The 13842-nt window shown below is 44.6% G+C and overlaps 1 protein-coding gene across 5 annotated transcripts in view; it reads left to right on the forward strand.

Annotated features, from left to right (window-relative positions):
• The first annotated feature begins 4691 nt into the window (after positions 1-4691).
• The window catches only part of NCOA3 (nuclear receptor coactivator 3), a 70343-nt gene continuing 61192 nt past the window's right edge, over positions 4692-13842 (forward strand). For 4 of the 5 annotated variants that reach the window (XM_027646398.1, XM_027646400.1, XM_027646401.1 and 1 more), the window contains exon 1: positions 4692-4820. The gene's annotated coding sequence lies outside the window, so the exon portion shown is untranslated. Of the gene's footprint in view, positions 4821-5341; positions 5493-13842 lie in introns of those variants that run through there. The other variant, XM_027646399.1, reaches the window with a different exon arrangement.

Consider the following 13842-nt stretch of genomic DNA (forward strand, 5'->3'; position numbering starts at 1 on the left):
TAGAGGCTTCAAAGGGACAACAGCCAGGGACATGGAGCCTCAGACTGAGAGGGGTCTCCAGCCCAGGAACTCCACAGCCAGTATGAAGTTCAAACCCCATGAGATTTTTACTGGATATAAAGCAGACCATCCAAACTAACAAGAAAAACAAAACAAGAGCAACCTTGCTTCCCCACCTGTAGAGCAATGCCTATTCCTGAGCCCCAGGACAGCCAAGCCAGGCTGGCAACATCCACACCAGAAAGAGCTCCATTTTCCAATTAAAGGCTAATTATCTTTTTACTCATTAACTGTGCTGGACCTTGCTCATTTTCCTTGGTATTTTTCTGCCCCTCAATCTTTCTCCATTAACACTCTGCAATGCAGGACACCCCTCACTGCCTGGATTTGCAGCATCAGAGCAGCAGTTGATATTCTCAGCCTCATCATTCTGTAATTTAGGAGCAACTCCCAAACACAGGTGCCAGGCCCACACCCTGATTTATTCTCCAGCAGCCCCTGCCAGCTCAGGGCTCCCAGCCCCTGCCAGTTCTAGGCTCGGATTTGTGAAGTCACCCAGCACAGGAACAGCTGAGCTCGCTAAAGCCTGAGCAGAGAGGGATGGTTTTATGACAGTTTCTCTTAAAATAACACCAGGATGGGAGCAGCCAAAGCCAGGCTTCCAGACAAGTGGTCCCAGCCGTCCTTCCAAAGCAAACACTGCAGCACTGAGAGACAGAAATAAAAATTACTTCATGGATTTGCTCTGGCCCCAAGCTTGTAAAAATGAAAAATGGGCTGGGTTTCTAAACCTCCCTTGTTTCCCAGGATCCAAGGTTTTATTAACAAGTTTGTCAGCAAGGATTTTTTTGACTCTGTTTCCAATGTAAGCCACAACCCGAAATGAAATTTATGCAGCTCTGCTCTGGTTTCCCCCCCTGCCAAGGCACTGGGGACAGGGTTAAGAGGCAGTGGGGTGAACAGACTCTCCCCACAATTTTGATGTTCAGTCATGCCCAGCCAGAGGCAGATCTGCCACGATGGCTTTGGCCAAGGCCAGCACAGCACAACTCACCCAAAAAAATCTCTTCCTGTGCACGTGTAACTGGCCAGCTGCTCTTCAGTTTCTTCATCACCCTTCCCAATCACGAAGAGTTAATATATTACTACAGTCCTCACACTTCATCCTTGGCTACATCAAAACAGGACACTGCTATTGTTTCCACACTGGAATAGCTACATGGACGTAGATTTGGCCTCCAAAGGAAGGGGAACAGAAAGAGGCGAGGGTTGCTCAAGCAATGCACAGCTCAGCAAGGGAGTTTAACAAACACCATCAGGGTTTGTGCACAGGGGAAATAAAACTCACTGGTTTTAATAGCCAAGATATCAGTGGAAGTTACTGGCTGGCTACAGCAGTGAGCTTCTTTTATCCTCCCCTATTTATGAATTTATGAGAAGAAGCAGTTTCAGGTGCCTTTTCCTTTGGAGCCCAGCCCCAAACTGGAAACTCTCTCGACTGCTCCTGCGGGAGGCAATTGGAACCGAGCGCTGGCTCACCTGCCCGAGCACCACCTCACTCCCTGCCTTGCATGTTCATATTGTGAGGTCCTGAAGCGTTGGCAATGTATTAAACGTGGCCAAAATCATAGAAAGACTTCTTGTCAAACTGCAAGGAAGCAACTACATGTCTGGCACCACTGAAGCCTGACCGGAATTTGGACTGGGAAGCGGGACTTGAGGTAAGACTGTTGTCTAATCATCTCAGGTCTGAGGAGAAGTAAACAAGGCCCAGGGGGTGGTGGAGGAGAAGGGTTTTGGGGGTGTGATGGTGCTTTCTTAAAGCACCTCCACACCAAACCAAAGGAGTAACACCCCCCCCTTCCAGGAAGGCCACTTACACATGAGACATTCACGTGAGAAGGGTCACAAACCACCAAAGACCCCCCAAAGCATCCCCCCAGCTCGTTTCTGAGGCCTTCATCCACCAGAGGACTGCACGTGATCCAAGGGAGGCAACAAATCCCAACCCTGCCTCAAGACACTGCAAAGCTTCCCTCCCACCCCCAGGGGAGGTGCCTGGAATGTCCTGAACAGATATTTATCCACTGGACTCTGTGTTTTGTGGGAACTTCACCACCAACAAGACCAGAACAGCCAGACCCACGGAACGCTGCCGGGTTCCATGGAGTGATGATCCATTTTCCACTGTAATCTCCCTCTGTCACTTCTTTTCTTCTCCCCCTCTCCTTTTCCTATTTCTCTCCATCTCTCTTTCTCTGCCTCACATTTACCATTAAATAAAACCCGTGCTACTGACTTTGGCATCTGGTCTCGTTTTGTACCTTAATTCGGGCAGAGGCATTTCCAATAATTTTAATAATCGTGTCAGCTCCAGGAAGGAATCGCAATTCTGGGCTCGGATTTTAATAACTTTAATCATTTCTAATAATCGTAACACATATCAATAAAAGAAACCTTGGTTGCGGCACCGCTTTCCGTCAGTAGGTGACACCAGCGAGTCCTTAAAACCAAATTTGCCTCTTTTTCGGGGGAGGGGGGAGACGCGAGTCCCAACCAAAATCTGAGACTTGGCGTGTTACCCTCCGAGGGGCCAGAAAAAACCCCTCCGGATACACAGCACTATTTCTAGTTCCCGCGTGTCGATCATATTTTCTCCCACTTTCAAGCCCCCTTTTATCGTTTAATTTAATTGGATAAAAAGGTTATATTTGTGTTTTCCGACCCTATATATTATATTCAGAATTTCTCCCGCTCCAAGATCCGATATATATAATACGGTTGATACAAGGTTTTATTTAGAAATCAATTTTTATATAATTTAGGATTATATTTCAATATATAGAAAACCGAGAAATGTTAGCATTTTATATTTTTTGCACCGCCCCCCCTATGAATTTTCAGACATTTTTGTGCTGTAACCTCCCTTTTTTGGGAAGACTCCACATCAAGCCCCTTAACGTATCAAGGATATTATGAAGAGGTCAAGAGCGACAACACACATAAAAATAAATTAAAAACATCTGTAAAAGTTTTTTCCCACATATAAAATAATTTTTGTTTTCTTGGGGGGGGGGATTTTCTTTTTTTTTTTTATTTGACGACCTGTAAAAAGATAAACTTTTCGCCAGAAGTTATTTTAAAAAGCTGTTTTTACAAGCAAAACCGGGAAGAACGGGGCAGTTCCGCCCGCTCCCCGCTCAGCCTCCGCTCGGCCCGCCCGCTCACTGCGCATGCGCAGCTTCCCTCGCTGTAGCGCCGCCTATTGACCAGCAGGAGGCGCCAGAGAGTCACCGGCGTCACTGCGCATGTGCAACTCTGTTGCCAAATTGCCCACACTTGACCGTGGGCATCAGTAAAAGTAACTGCGCATGCGTGACTTTGTCGCCGTGTTGCCAATATTTATCATGTGTTTAGCTACTTCGTTTTAGGCAGTGCGCATGCGTGCGTTCGTCGTTTTGTTGCCGTTACTTCCGCTGTGTTTTGCTGTTTGGTTTTTTGCAGTGCAAACAAACAACGCAGAAAGAATCGTGCCTTGCAGAATATACCACCTAAGGAGTCTTTCTGCTGTGCCTTTTGCAACCGGACGTGCCTATGTCGTATTGGCCTTTTTAGCCACCAGCGCGCTTGTAACAAACGTGGGCAGAGCCCTCCCCAAATCTTCGTTCGCGAAGCCTAGCCATGAGATTTTTGCAGTGCGCATAAGAGAGCTCGTCGCCTTGTTGCCAGAACTTCCCATGTGTCTGCTTTATTTTAGGCATCGCGCATGCGCAACTTCGTCGCTGGGTTGCCAGAACATACCACGTGCTCGGCTGCTTCGCTTTTGGCAGTGCGCATGCGCGACTGCTCTCCGCGTTACCAGAACTTCCCACGTGTTTTGCTGCTTCGTTTTAGGCAGTGCGCATGCGTTAGTTCGCCGCCATGTTGCCAGTACTTACCACGTGCTCCACTGTTTTGTTTTCTGGTCGCGCGCATGCGCGGCTGTCCCGGCCGCAGCACTGCTCTGTGCCCGCGCACGCGCAGTTCCCGCGGTCGCCGCCGGGCGGCGGCACCGGAACATCGATAACTCTCCGCTGCTGTTTCCTTCACATCCGTCACCTTCTCTCACGTTTGCCAGCCCTTTATCATTGAATTTATACGTACAAAGCTACAGTTTGTATTTTCAAACCCTAGAGATACACAGTAGGGATTTCCTATGCTCTAAGATGTGTGTATGATACGTAATGTATGTAAAACAAAGGATACCGGGCTGCATTTTGAAATTAATTTATACGTTAATTAACACTCATTTTCAATATATACAAAGATAAGAAGCTTTACAGTCTTTAATATTGTTTTGCACGCCCTCCCATGAATTTTTGGGGCTGTAACCTTTCTCTTTTTTTGGGGGGAGGACCCTCCACGAGCCCCCTTCATCTCCCCACTCACACGCTCCTGCACCGCGTCATCGCTCACCCGGTGACATCGGCGTGTCCCGAATGACATCACCCTCCCACGCCCCCTTTTCCCTTGGCCCCAGGGGAGGCACAGGATGAGTCCAACCGAACGAGACAGACCTTGTTCCAGAGACGCCCCCGGGGAGGCCTGTGGCGGGCCCCGGGACTACAAGTCCCGTGATGCCCCGCGCGCGGAGGCGGCACCGAGGACTACAAATCCCGTGATGCCCCGCGCGCGGAGGGAGGTGGGGCCTGCCCCGCCCCGCGCCGCCGGTGCCTCCGCTCGGGGCCCGATTTAAATCCAGGCAGCGAAGGAAAATGGCGGCGCGGGGCTGAGGGTGGCGGGGACGGCGAGAGGGAGCCGGGCTTTGGCTCCTTTCCCAGGTGAGCGGGGCTTGGAGGGAGGCGGGGAGGGAGTAACGAGTGGAGGGAGGAGGGTTCTCGTTCGTGTTCCCCCCGCTCCTGGCGCCGGGGTGGCAGCGGGATGGCGGAGGGAGCGCTGCCCGCTGGCCGGGGAAGGGAGCGGCTCGGGGCTCGCCCTCGGGGGCGGCTCTTTGCTGCCTCTCGTCCCCCTCCTCCGTACGGACGTGGCTCCCCGAGGGGAGCGGGGCGTCGATGGGCTGTGTGTGAGGAGCGTTCCCAGCGCTGGGGAGTGGGGGGTTCCCCGGGCGCTGCGTGGCCGCCGGTGCCTCGTTCATTGTAACTTTGGCGCCGGCTGAGTTGGGAAGGGGCATTCCCGGGGAAGGGGCATTCCCGGGGCGGTGTCGGGGGCCGGGGGTGTGGGGCGAGGGCTCCCCGTGCCGCCGTGTGATGCAGGTCTGAGCACGGTGATTTTGGGTGGAGGTTCCTCTTGTGGCGCTGGGAGACTGGAGGTCGCTGTGGGTTTGTCTTTGGAATCGCGGGTTTGTCTTTGGAACCGTCTCGCCCGCGGTTTCCCAGCCTGAGCACAGGGATGTGTGGGTGAAGCACTGGGGCTGGAACGGCCCCTCCGCTACCCATCGGGGTTTATCTGATGCCGAGACCTCGCTATCTCCCTCTGGTCATCCCGTAGCCTCGGTGAGTTTCAGAAGTGACTTCTTTTGTCTCCTTATCTCTGGTCATAAGGAAAGAGACGACAAACACTGCAAATGAAGGGTTGATTTCCACGCCTCTTATCCATTTCTGCCCCGTAGCTCTAACGAAACTCTGTTATTGAGGGATGGAGATAAGATTTGTCTCTTTTCCCCCCCCCCCCCCCGAGGTCACATACCATTGTAGGTTTTAGTGACTCTAGGGTATAAATGGGGTGAATACGAGTGGGGATGTTGTCTGAGGCTGACTTAATTCCCAGAATCCTCTTTGGTTCTAAAGTTGGTTCTGTCTGTGGCTTCTGCTCCCACTCATAAGCACAGCCAACTTTGCTTTTGAAAGAGAAGCTTCTCAGTTTGTCACCTCATATTCAGACAGCATCTCCTTCCTCTTTTAGATAAAAGTTAATAGAAGATACTGTGTTGGACTCTTATCTGGAATAATAGGACAAAACTACAGCAAATCTGGAAGTGTGAGGCTTGGTAGTGTCTAGCTGTATGGTATCTGTAATATAGTGATAGCAGACAGAAGAAGCCCAGTATTCAGCCTCACTTTAAGTACCTTTCCTGATTCCAGTGTGCTGTTTCCAGTCTGATTTTATTTGGCATGTGAGTTTTGGGCTTGTTAGTGGCTTTGGGTTTCTTTTGGCTCTTGCTTTGTAGCCCTTTGTACATCCTGGCTTTGGATTTATGAACTGGGAAATTTGCATTGTCTAGTTATCAATTTTTTTTTCCATAGTATCACTGAGACAAAATGCAGAGTAGGAAGGAGAAGCAAATCTGTTTTACAATGGAACCTTATATTTTGATGGTTTTTTTATTAATAACGGACAAGAAATCACAGTCAACCTTCAAGATTAATCTCTGTTACAGTTGCATAGAAAAAGAGGTGTGTGTGGTTTTATTTTTCAAGAACTCTGAGAAAGAAAAGGTGTCTTGATTATGTTTGTCTGCAAAATTAAGCCACTGGTAGCATGTAAAATGATATTGGACACTCCAGTCTGACACTGGAGGCTGCTTCAACTCTGCATTTAAATGAGCCTCCCTTGAAGAGGTGATCTTGAATGACTGTGTGATACAGGATATTCTGCATTTTATGTGCACAGAAGCTTTTTGAGTACTTAGAAATATCTTAAATATTCCCCTGACTTGTTTTTATAATTAAAGAAATGGAGGAGCAAGGGAGGGCAGAAATAATATTCTTTATACCAGGGGTATGAGAGGGTAGTGAAAAATATGTAATGTGAATCCTGGGGCAGCAGGATTTTTGTGGGAGGGTTTTGTTTGTTTTACCCCCCCTCCTCCCCAGCTAAACCTATTAATATTTCTAAAGGTAGTGTCTCAGGGAGGGGCAGTTGTGAAAGGATTTACCTGCTACTGATTGAAGTCTGCTATGAAATATGTTTCCACTCACTCTCATCTTTGTATGCTACATTTAGTTGGAAGAAGGTACATCAAGTTGGGTTTTGCCCCATATAAGTGGGAGGTATACTTGAGATGGGCCCTAATAATTTAATTGGTGACTTTTTTAATTGACAGTTATCAATAAAATGTGGGGTTTTTTTTGTAAAGTGGAACAAAATTACCTTGCTTTCAAACTTAATGCAGCGAGGGATTCTTAGTCTTTTGCATGCAGTGTGTGGCATTTTTGGTGGTGAGGTTTTATGGGTTTAGATGTAGATACACATCTTTCTTTCATGTTGTCTAGAGTCAGCCCTGTTTCTGACATTGTGAACAGGCAAGGAAAAGGTGGTTGCTTAAGAGTCATGAGAGGAAGGACATGGTAAGGTGGCCACCATTGGTTTTACTGCTCATTTTGCTTATATACTGGAAAGTCAGGTTTGTTACTGCAAATAACCTTGGGATATGGTAAAAGGCACTGACTTCTGAGGTTGTGACTGCTTTTGCAACACTAGAACAGTGGAGATGATAAGGTCAGATCTACAGGTGTCTGTCCACCTTTGAGCATTCCCTGACTGTCTGCTGTATGTGTGGGGAGGGTTGCTGCTTGTGTTTTTGTTTGGTTGGTGTTGGGGCTTTTGTTTTTTTTTACTGTGCTTTGGTTTTGGTGGTACACCCACATGCCCCACCTTTGTCACTTTTATCCTTAAATGTGAGCCTGTTCAGGTCAAGCATTCTTTGTTAGGTTATGGGTCATTGCCTTATTGGAAACTTGGTTTTAAAGGGTTGTTTTCCATCAGGTTAAATTCATTTTTGGTGATTAGAACATGGGTAGTGTCTTGACTGGAAGTCTAAAACTATTGTAGGTGCATTTAGTGGGTGAGATTGTTCTAGAAATCTAAAAACATTATAAAAGTTCTCCAGAAACCATTGTAATTGTTAGGAGGGGGTAAACAGTTTTTCATCAAGTTGTTGCACATGTGGAACTACAGAGGAGTTTTGCCCTGACTGACCAGGTGCACCTGAAGATGGGGGGTGAGGGAGAAGGGAGAGGCTGCAGAACAATTAAATTGCTGGATCACTGGCCAAAATGAGCAGCACCTGCAGCAGCCTTGGCTACCCCAGCCTGGGACATTCTGTCACAAAGACTGAACCCTTTACTGGCTCCACTGTTCCTGTGCATGTTGAGATGTGTCAGAGCCATGGAACGAGATAATTCAGTATCACAGGTACACCCAGGAGGCCTTTTAGGAGTGTATTTTCAAGGCAGGTTTGCATGTGTGGAATATTCTGCATGTGGCTGGTGAGTTATGATGATTTCTCCTCTTATCTGCTGCGTGGAAGTGAGAACTTTGCTGCTGTTCTAAACACAGCACTGAAACACATTGAATGGCAAAAAATGTCATCAATATTATGTGTTTCTCTTGGGTAGTTGTGTTGTAGACTAACACTTTGGGTTTTGGTGTGGCTGTATGGGTTTTTTCCTTCCCTTGGCAGTGGGAATAGAGCAGAAAGAAAAGGCAACATTGCCTCTTATCTCCCTGGTCAGGATGCCATTAAATAAAGCTATTTAATGTGTGGATGGAACTTGCTCTTTGAATCTCCAAAGGGCTTCATGTGTTTTTTCCCTATTAACTTGTAGGTGAGGTGGAATAAAATGTGATACCCTTTGTGGATCCAGTGGCTTTCCCTTAATGAAAACAAATGGTAAAGACTAATCTTGCTGGAGTATTTTATCATTAGGCAGCACAAGCATGTCTTTGAACAACACTACAGATAGAAAAGAATTAAGAATGGATGGTGCCCCCCTCAGCAAATACTGTTAGTTCTTAAATTGTTTCTGATGGGAATCCTTTCTAGTGGAGACTTCAGCCTGAGTGTTACTATAGGTAGAAATATGTGCCAAAGAGCAGTTAGTGAATGTGGGAAAGGAAACTAAAATTATTCTTGGGGAAGCTACCCAGGCTAGGAAAAAGCAAGCCAAAATCTGTTGTCTAGAGACTATTTGCCAGTTGTCTTTGCTGAAGGAAACAATTGGCAGAGGTGGTGTTTGTCTGCCACCTTGAGTGTACCAGTGTAGAATAAAGCAGATCAGTGTGTGTGTGTGTTCAAAACAAGTGTCTTAAGACTTTATTGAAGCTTACCCAATTAATTTTAAGCATTTCTTTCCAAATACCAGTGTCTGTCTGGGTCATGTGCTCAACAGAACTGTAATGCAGCACCTCTCTCTTCCTAATGCAACTATAGCAAGACTGTTAATTCACATATTGCACTCTTTAGGAGGATCTTAGAACACCCATTTATCTTTGCAGTTGGTCACAAGCTGGACAAGACCTCAGTTGTCACCATGCTGTGTCCAGGGAAGCATCTCTCTTCCTCTCACTGAACCAAGTCAGGCAGAGCTGTGTTGGTATGATGTGGTGCTGTATTAAATTGAGGTTTTCTTGGAGGTAGGAGGAGAGATGTGCTAAATGTCTTTCCTGCTCTATACTCATTAACAGGTAGTTTGGAACTTTAAAGGAATAATACCTCTGTATTCCAGATCATACAGTATGCTTTTATACACAATTTAAACAGTAACAAATGCTTGTTGTCTTTACCTAATGAAGAACAAGGGCAAGAGCTTTAATTGAGAGGATCTGTCATAATGCTTAATGGGAAACTCTTTCAAGTGATTATTAGTGGTTTTTTCTTCACACTGACAGCTTTATGTTAAATAAGTTAGCTGTTTGATAACATTAACACAACAGTTCCAGGTAATGCATTAAAATACAAACCCTGCTGTCCCTTCCAGGCTTTTGTAATACTAAGTCCTGACACATCAAGCTCCTGAGGAAGAGTTGGTGAAGATTTAAAAAATAACCCATCCCATACCCCTCTCCTTGGTTCTTTGAAAGCCTTGTTTTTCTAGAAATCTCAACTTTCATAACTGTTGTGACAAACTTGAGAATTAGTGCCTGTGAATATAACCTGCTGATAACTTTCCCTGTCTACAAGATGGTGCAATATTGAAACCTGTTTGCCATGGGCTGCATGGTAAAATCCAGCAGACTCTTCCTTATCCCCTGGTCTTCTGAACTACACAAAGTATTATAAATATACATCCTCCTTCCACAGGCACGATGCAGAGCTGGCTCACAGCACCAGCCACTGCAAAATTATTGTTCTAGTTCTCTTATGTGCTGTTTTGGAGACTTGTTTCTTTTTACAAAAAGACATGAAAGAATAAGAGCATAATCTTGGAAAGCAATGTGAAGAATAGCTGAAGTGTTTCTGATACTTCCCTGTGCCAAAGAGTGACTAAGCAATGGAAGCTCACAGCAGAGTTCTGTGTTTGGGGTTGGGGTTTTTTTTTTCCATTTTACTCATCTGAAAGCCTTTGAATTCTTGTTTTTCTGAGTCTTAAGCAGGCCTGTAACTACTCTGAGCTCTAACTGGAGAACAAGATATGAAATGTAGCATCATAAGACTAAGCAGCTATTTCTGCCTTATGTTGGAAACTCAAAGGGAACTATTTTACTATTTACTTTTTATCCAAATGTGTGAAGTGTAACTTTAAAAATCTCATGAGGACAAAAATCTCTGGTAATACAGTGAAGGTGCCTTCTTGACTTGCACAAACAATGGTTCATTTTCATTTAGACATCTTATTGTTGTTCTTAAAAGACAATAACTTAACTTATTGCTGTGGGTCTAGAAAGGAATCTTCCCAGACTGCATGGGTTTAATGTTTTTTAATTCCCATTGCTCAAATATTGATGAGCTGAGTCATTTACATCTAGACAATGGTATGAAGTCAAATCCAATTTCCAGTGCTGATTCAGCATGAAATATTTGGTTATAGAATCACTTATGAACCAACTTGCTCAAATTCCATCAAACAGCTTCTGGTTGACTTTTAGGATTTCCAGGATTGTTCATGTGTCTTTCAAATCACTTCTTAGTTACCATTAATCTGAAGAAATTATTACTCTGGGAAGTGTACAGCTGTGTGTGTGCATACAGCCAGGCTGTGGAAATGCTCTATTGTATTTTTGAAGCTTATGGAAGAAGTAGTAAACGTTCAAAAATTAATTTCCCTTACAACAATGACTTTTAGAAGTGTTTTCCATTCTTAGCAGGTTACATCTTAAGGAGATGACTTGAAACAAAAATTTGCAACTTCTTCATTGCCAGTGACTTGGATAGAGTTTTCAGACCTCTTCTCCTATAACAACTTTTTTCTATCCCCATAAAGGCTGGGCTAGAGAGGTTAGATGGAAATAGGGAATTATGACTTTTTCTTTGCACTTCCCTTTGTGCTCTGTTCATCTTTGCTGCAATGAACTGTAGCAGGCTTAGCAGCATCTTTTGTTGCATTATGCTCTTGGTTTTATCTTCTGTGTTCTATTGGTTTTATCTTCTGTTCTCTTGGTTTTATCTTTTTGATGTTCAGAGTGGAGATTCCTGGCTCAGTGGACAGCCCTCAGCACATGGCCTAACATTCTTAGGCAGTAATTGAGAGAAACTCCCCTTAATCAGAATTACAAGTATTTATCTAGTCATAGATTCATAGACAGGTTCATCATAGAAAGGCAACAAAAGCACAAGTACTTTATCTGCAAACTGTTCACTTGAATAAAATGGAACAAACCCAGCACCTCCTGTTAACCCAGAATGCCCATTTGATCTCCCCATAAAAGGCAGGCAGTTCTTCTCATCAGTGCACAGAAAACTGGAAAAATAAAACACCTGCACTGGGTGAAGAAGCTTTCAAAGGCTCCTGTGTTACACTTGTCAGGTTTGTGTTGGAACTCCTCATCCTTTGGTGCTGTGTGTTGGAGGCTCATCAGTCAGGCTGGAAGAGGGGCAGATCCAGTGCTGCCAAACCTGCCAGGCTTGGATGGGCTGTGCTAGAGAGCACAGGCAGGTAACAGGGATGGTGAGTGGGATCCAGTGCAATGGCAAATGAGTGCAAATCTGAGGAAATGGGAGGAGAGCCATCACTTGAGAGGAACAGAATTGTCATTCACTGTAATTTCTGTTCAGATGAACAGCAGCAAAGTAGCTTTATCCTCAGCTGCTTCATCTTCTCTTGCCCATCTGTCTGAACCTCAAGTGACCTCTACCAAGATTAACACACAGGATGATAATATTTCAGATTGGCCAAGCAGTGCTTTTGGTCCATGAGCAAAGGTTTTTTTCCTTCCCCCTCATCCTAGTTCTGCTTTATATCAATGAAATTTTTGCCTTAAACTAAAGAGTCTGTCTAGGCAGAAGTGGAAGGTTGTTTGAGCAGTACATTTGAGAAAGCTTTTTTAAAATCTTTTAAAAGCAGTGGAAATTTCCAGGCTTCGCAAAAGAAAAAGGAAAAAAAAAAAAGATTTTAAGTTCTGGTCTAATAACTGCTTTGCAAGAAGAGAAATATGGAAAGGAACCGCAGACATTCTGGATGTCAGCCTGCAAAATTTTCCACTATTTCCTTTAATAACATGCAGGCATGCTTATATTGCTGGAATTCCAGTTAGAAGTCCTGTTCTGACTGAGACTTCGAACTATTTGGTGAGCAAATGCTTGCTGAAAATCAACTATTGATTACATTAATCTTGTCTCCAGTTTCCTGTTTTACAGTTTGTGTTAACTGTTCCTATTGCTACGTGATCATTCCTGGGTGACAATCCATATTTTCATCCTTCTGATAGTAATTCTGGGCCAACCTTTCCAATAAAGACTGTTTGCTGCTAAACTAGACATTTTAATTGTCCTGTTTTTATATGTAAGGGAAGAAAGATGTTAGGAAACACACCTTGTTCTGACAGTATTCTTTTGTAAAAACAGTTAACTTTAAAGCCTATGTAATGGTTATTTTAAAAATCAACGTATCTTCAGATACAATGGTGAAAATCAAACTGAATGGTCCACAGGTTCAACCTCATTTGTCTACCTTGAAGCTCTTTTCTGTGTAAGTTCTTCTTGTTTACTAAAAAGCTCCCTGACCTTTCAGAGATTTAAAGAACTCTGTGTCCTGTCTTTCTGTCACTACAGATATTTATTATTAACTTGGGTTGTTTTGGGTTAGGGCCTAAAGAATCCTTCACATATTGGGTTGAGATTTTTTTTTTTTCTGGAATGCTGGGGTAGGAGCTAAGGGAGTGTATTGTGCAAAAAGCAAGCAACATCACAACTGATTGTCATCTTTCTAGTATTAACTGAAAATATAAATCCAGAACCCTTTAAATGCATTTTCATGGAATGCTGTCTGTCTAAGGCAGCACAGTCCACTCCCACAGTTCTCAAGCCAAGTCAGAGCTGTTGTGCTTCCTTTCTGTTCCCTCTCTTGCTCTGCAGTCAGCAAACAGGTTGAAATGCAAAATCATCCGTTCCCTCCCTCCTGCCAACAATAAAACCTGGACCCCAAAATCAGACTGCACCACCCTGACAGCTCCTGGCTGTCAGCTTGCTCCTGGTTGCACAAACACCAGTAGTAGGGCAAGGAAATGGGTGGGGTGGGACTGGAGCAGCCAGAGTGGAAACAAAATGGAACTGGATGGAGTTGCTGTAAGATTCTCTTTCTGAAACAAATGTGTTATAGAAGAGAGGCTCAAATGGTCCCTGGGGGTAGGACAAATTCAGCCCCCTCTACCCACCTGTACGAGGAAGAGTTGGATGAGGTACTCATGGTGTGTTACTGGTAGTTCCTTACCTATTGTATCTGCATTAGAAATGTAATGTTGCTGAAGTCAGGAGGGATGGAGTCGATATATTGTGTGCTGTTCTGAAAACTGATGTTGAGCAATATGAAAACATTTAATGTGTATTTTTTTTTCTACTGTAGCACAAATGTATTGCTAAGCAGAATAACCTGCTGAAAAGGATAAGTACTGCAATCATTTTATTTTGGAGTAGAATCATTCTGTTGAATGCATCACTTCTGTAAAGATTCAGATCAGCAATCCCAT

Source organism: Corapipo altera, unplaced genomic scaffold, assembly GCF_003945725.1.
Source record: "Corapipo altera isolate COAL_440 unplaced genomic scaffold, ASM394572v1 64, whole genome shotgun sequence".
Lineage (NCBI taxonomy): Eukaryota > Metazoa > Chordata > Aves > Passeriformes > Pipridae > Corapipo > Corapipo altera.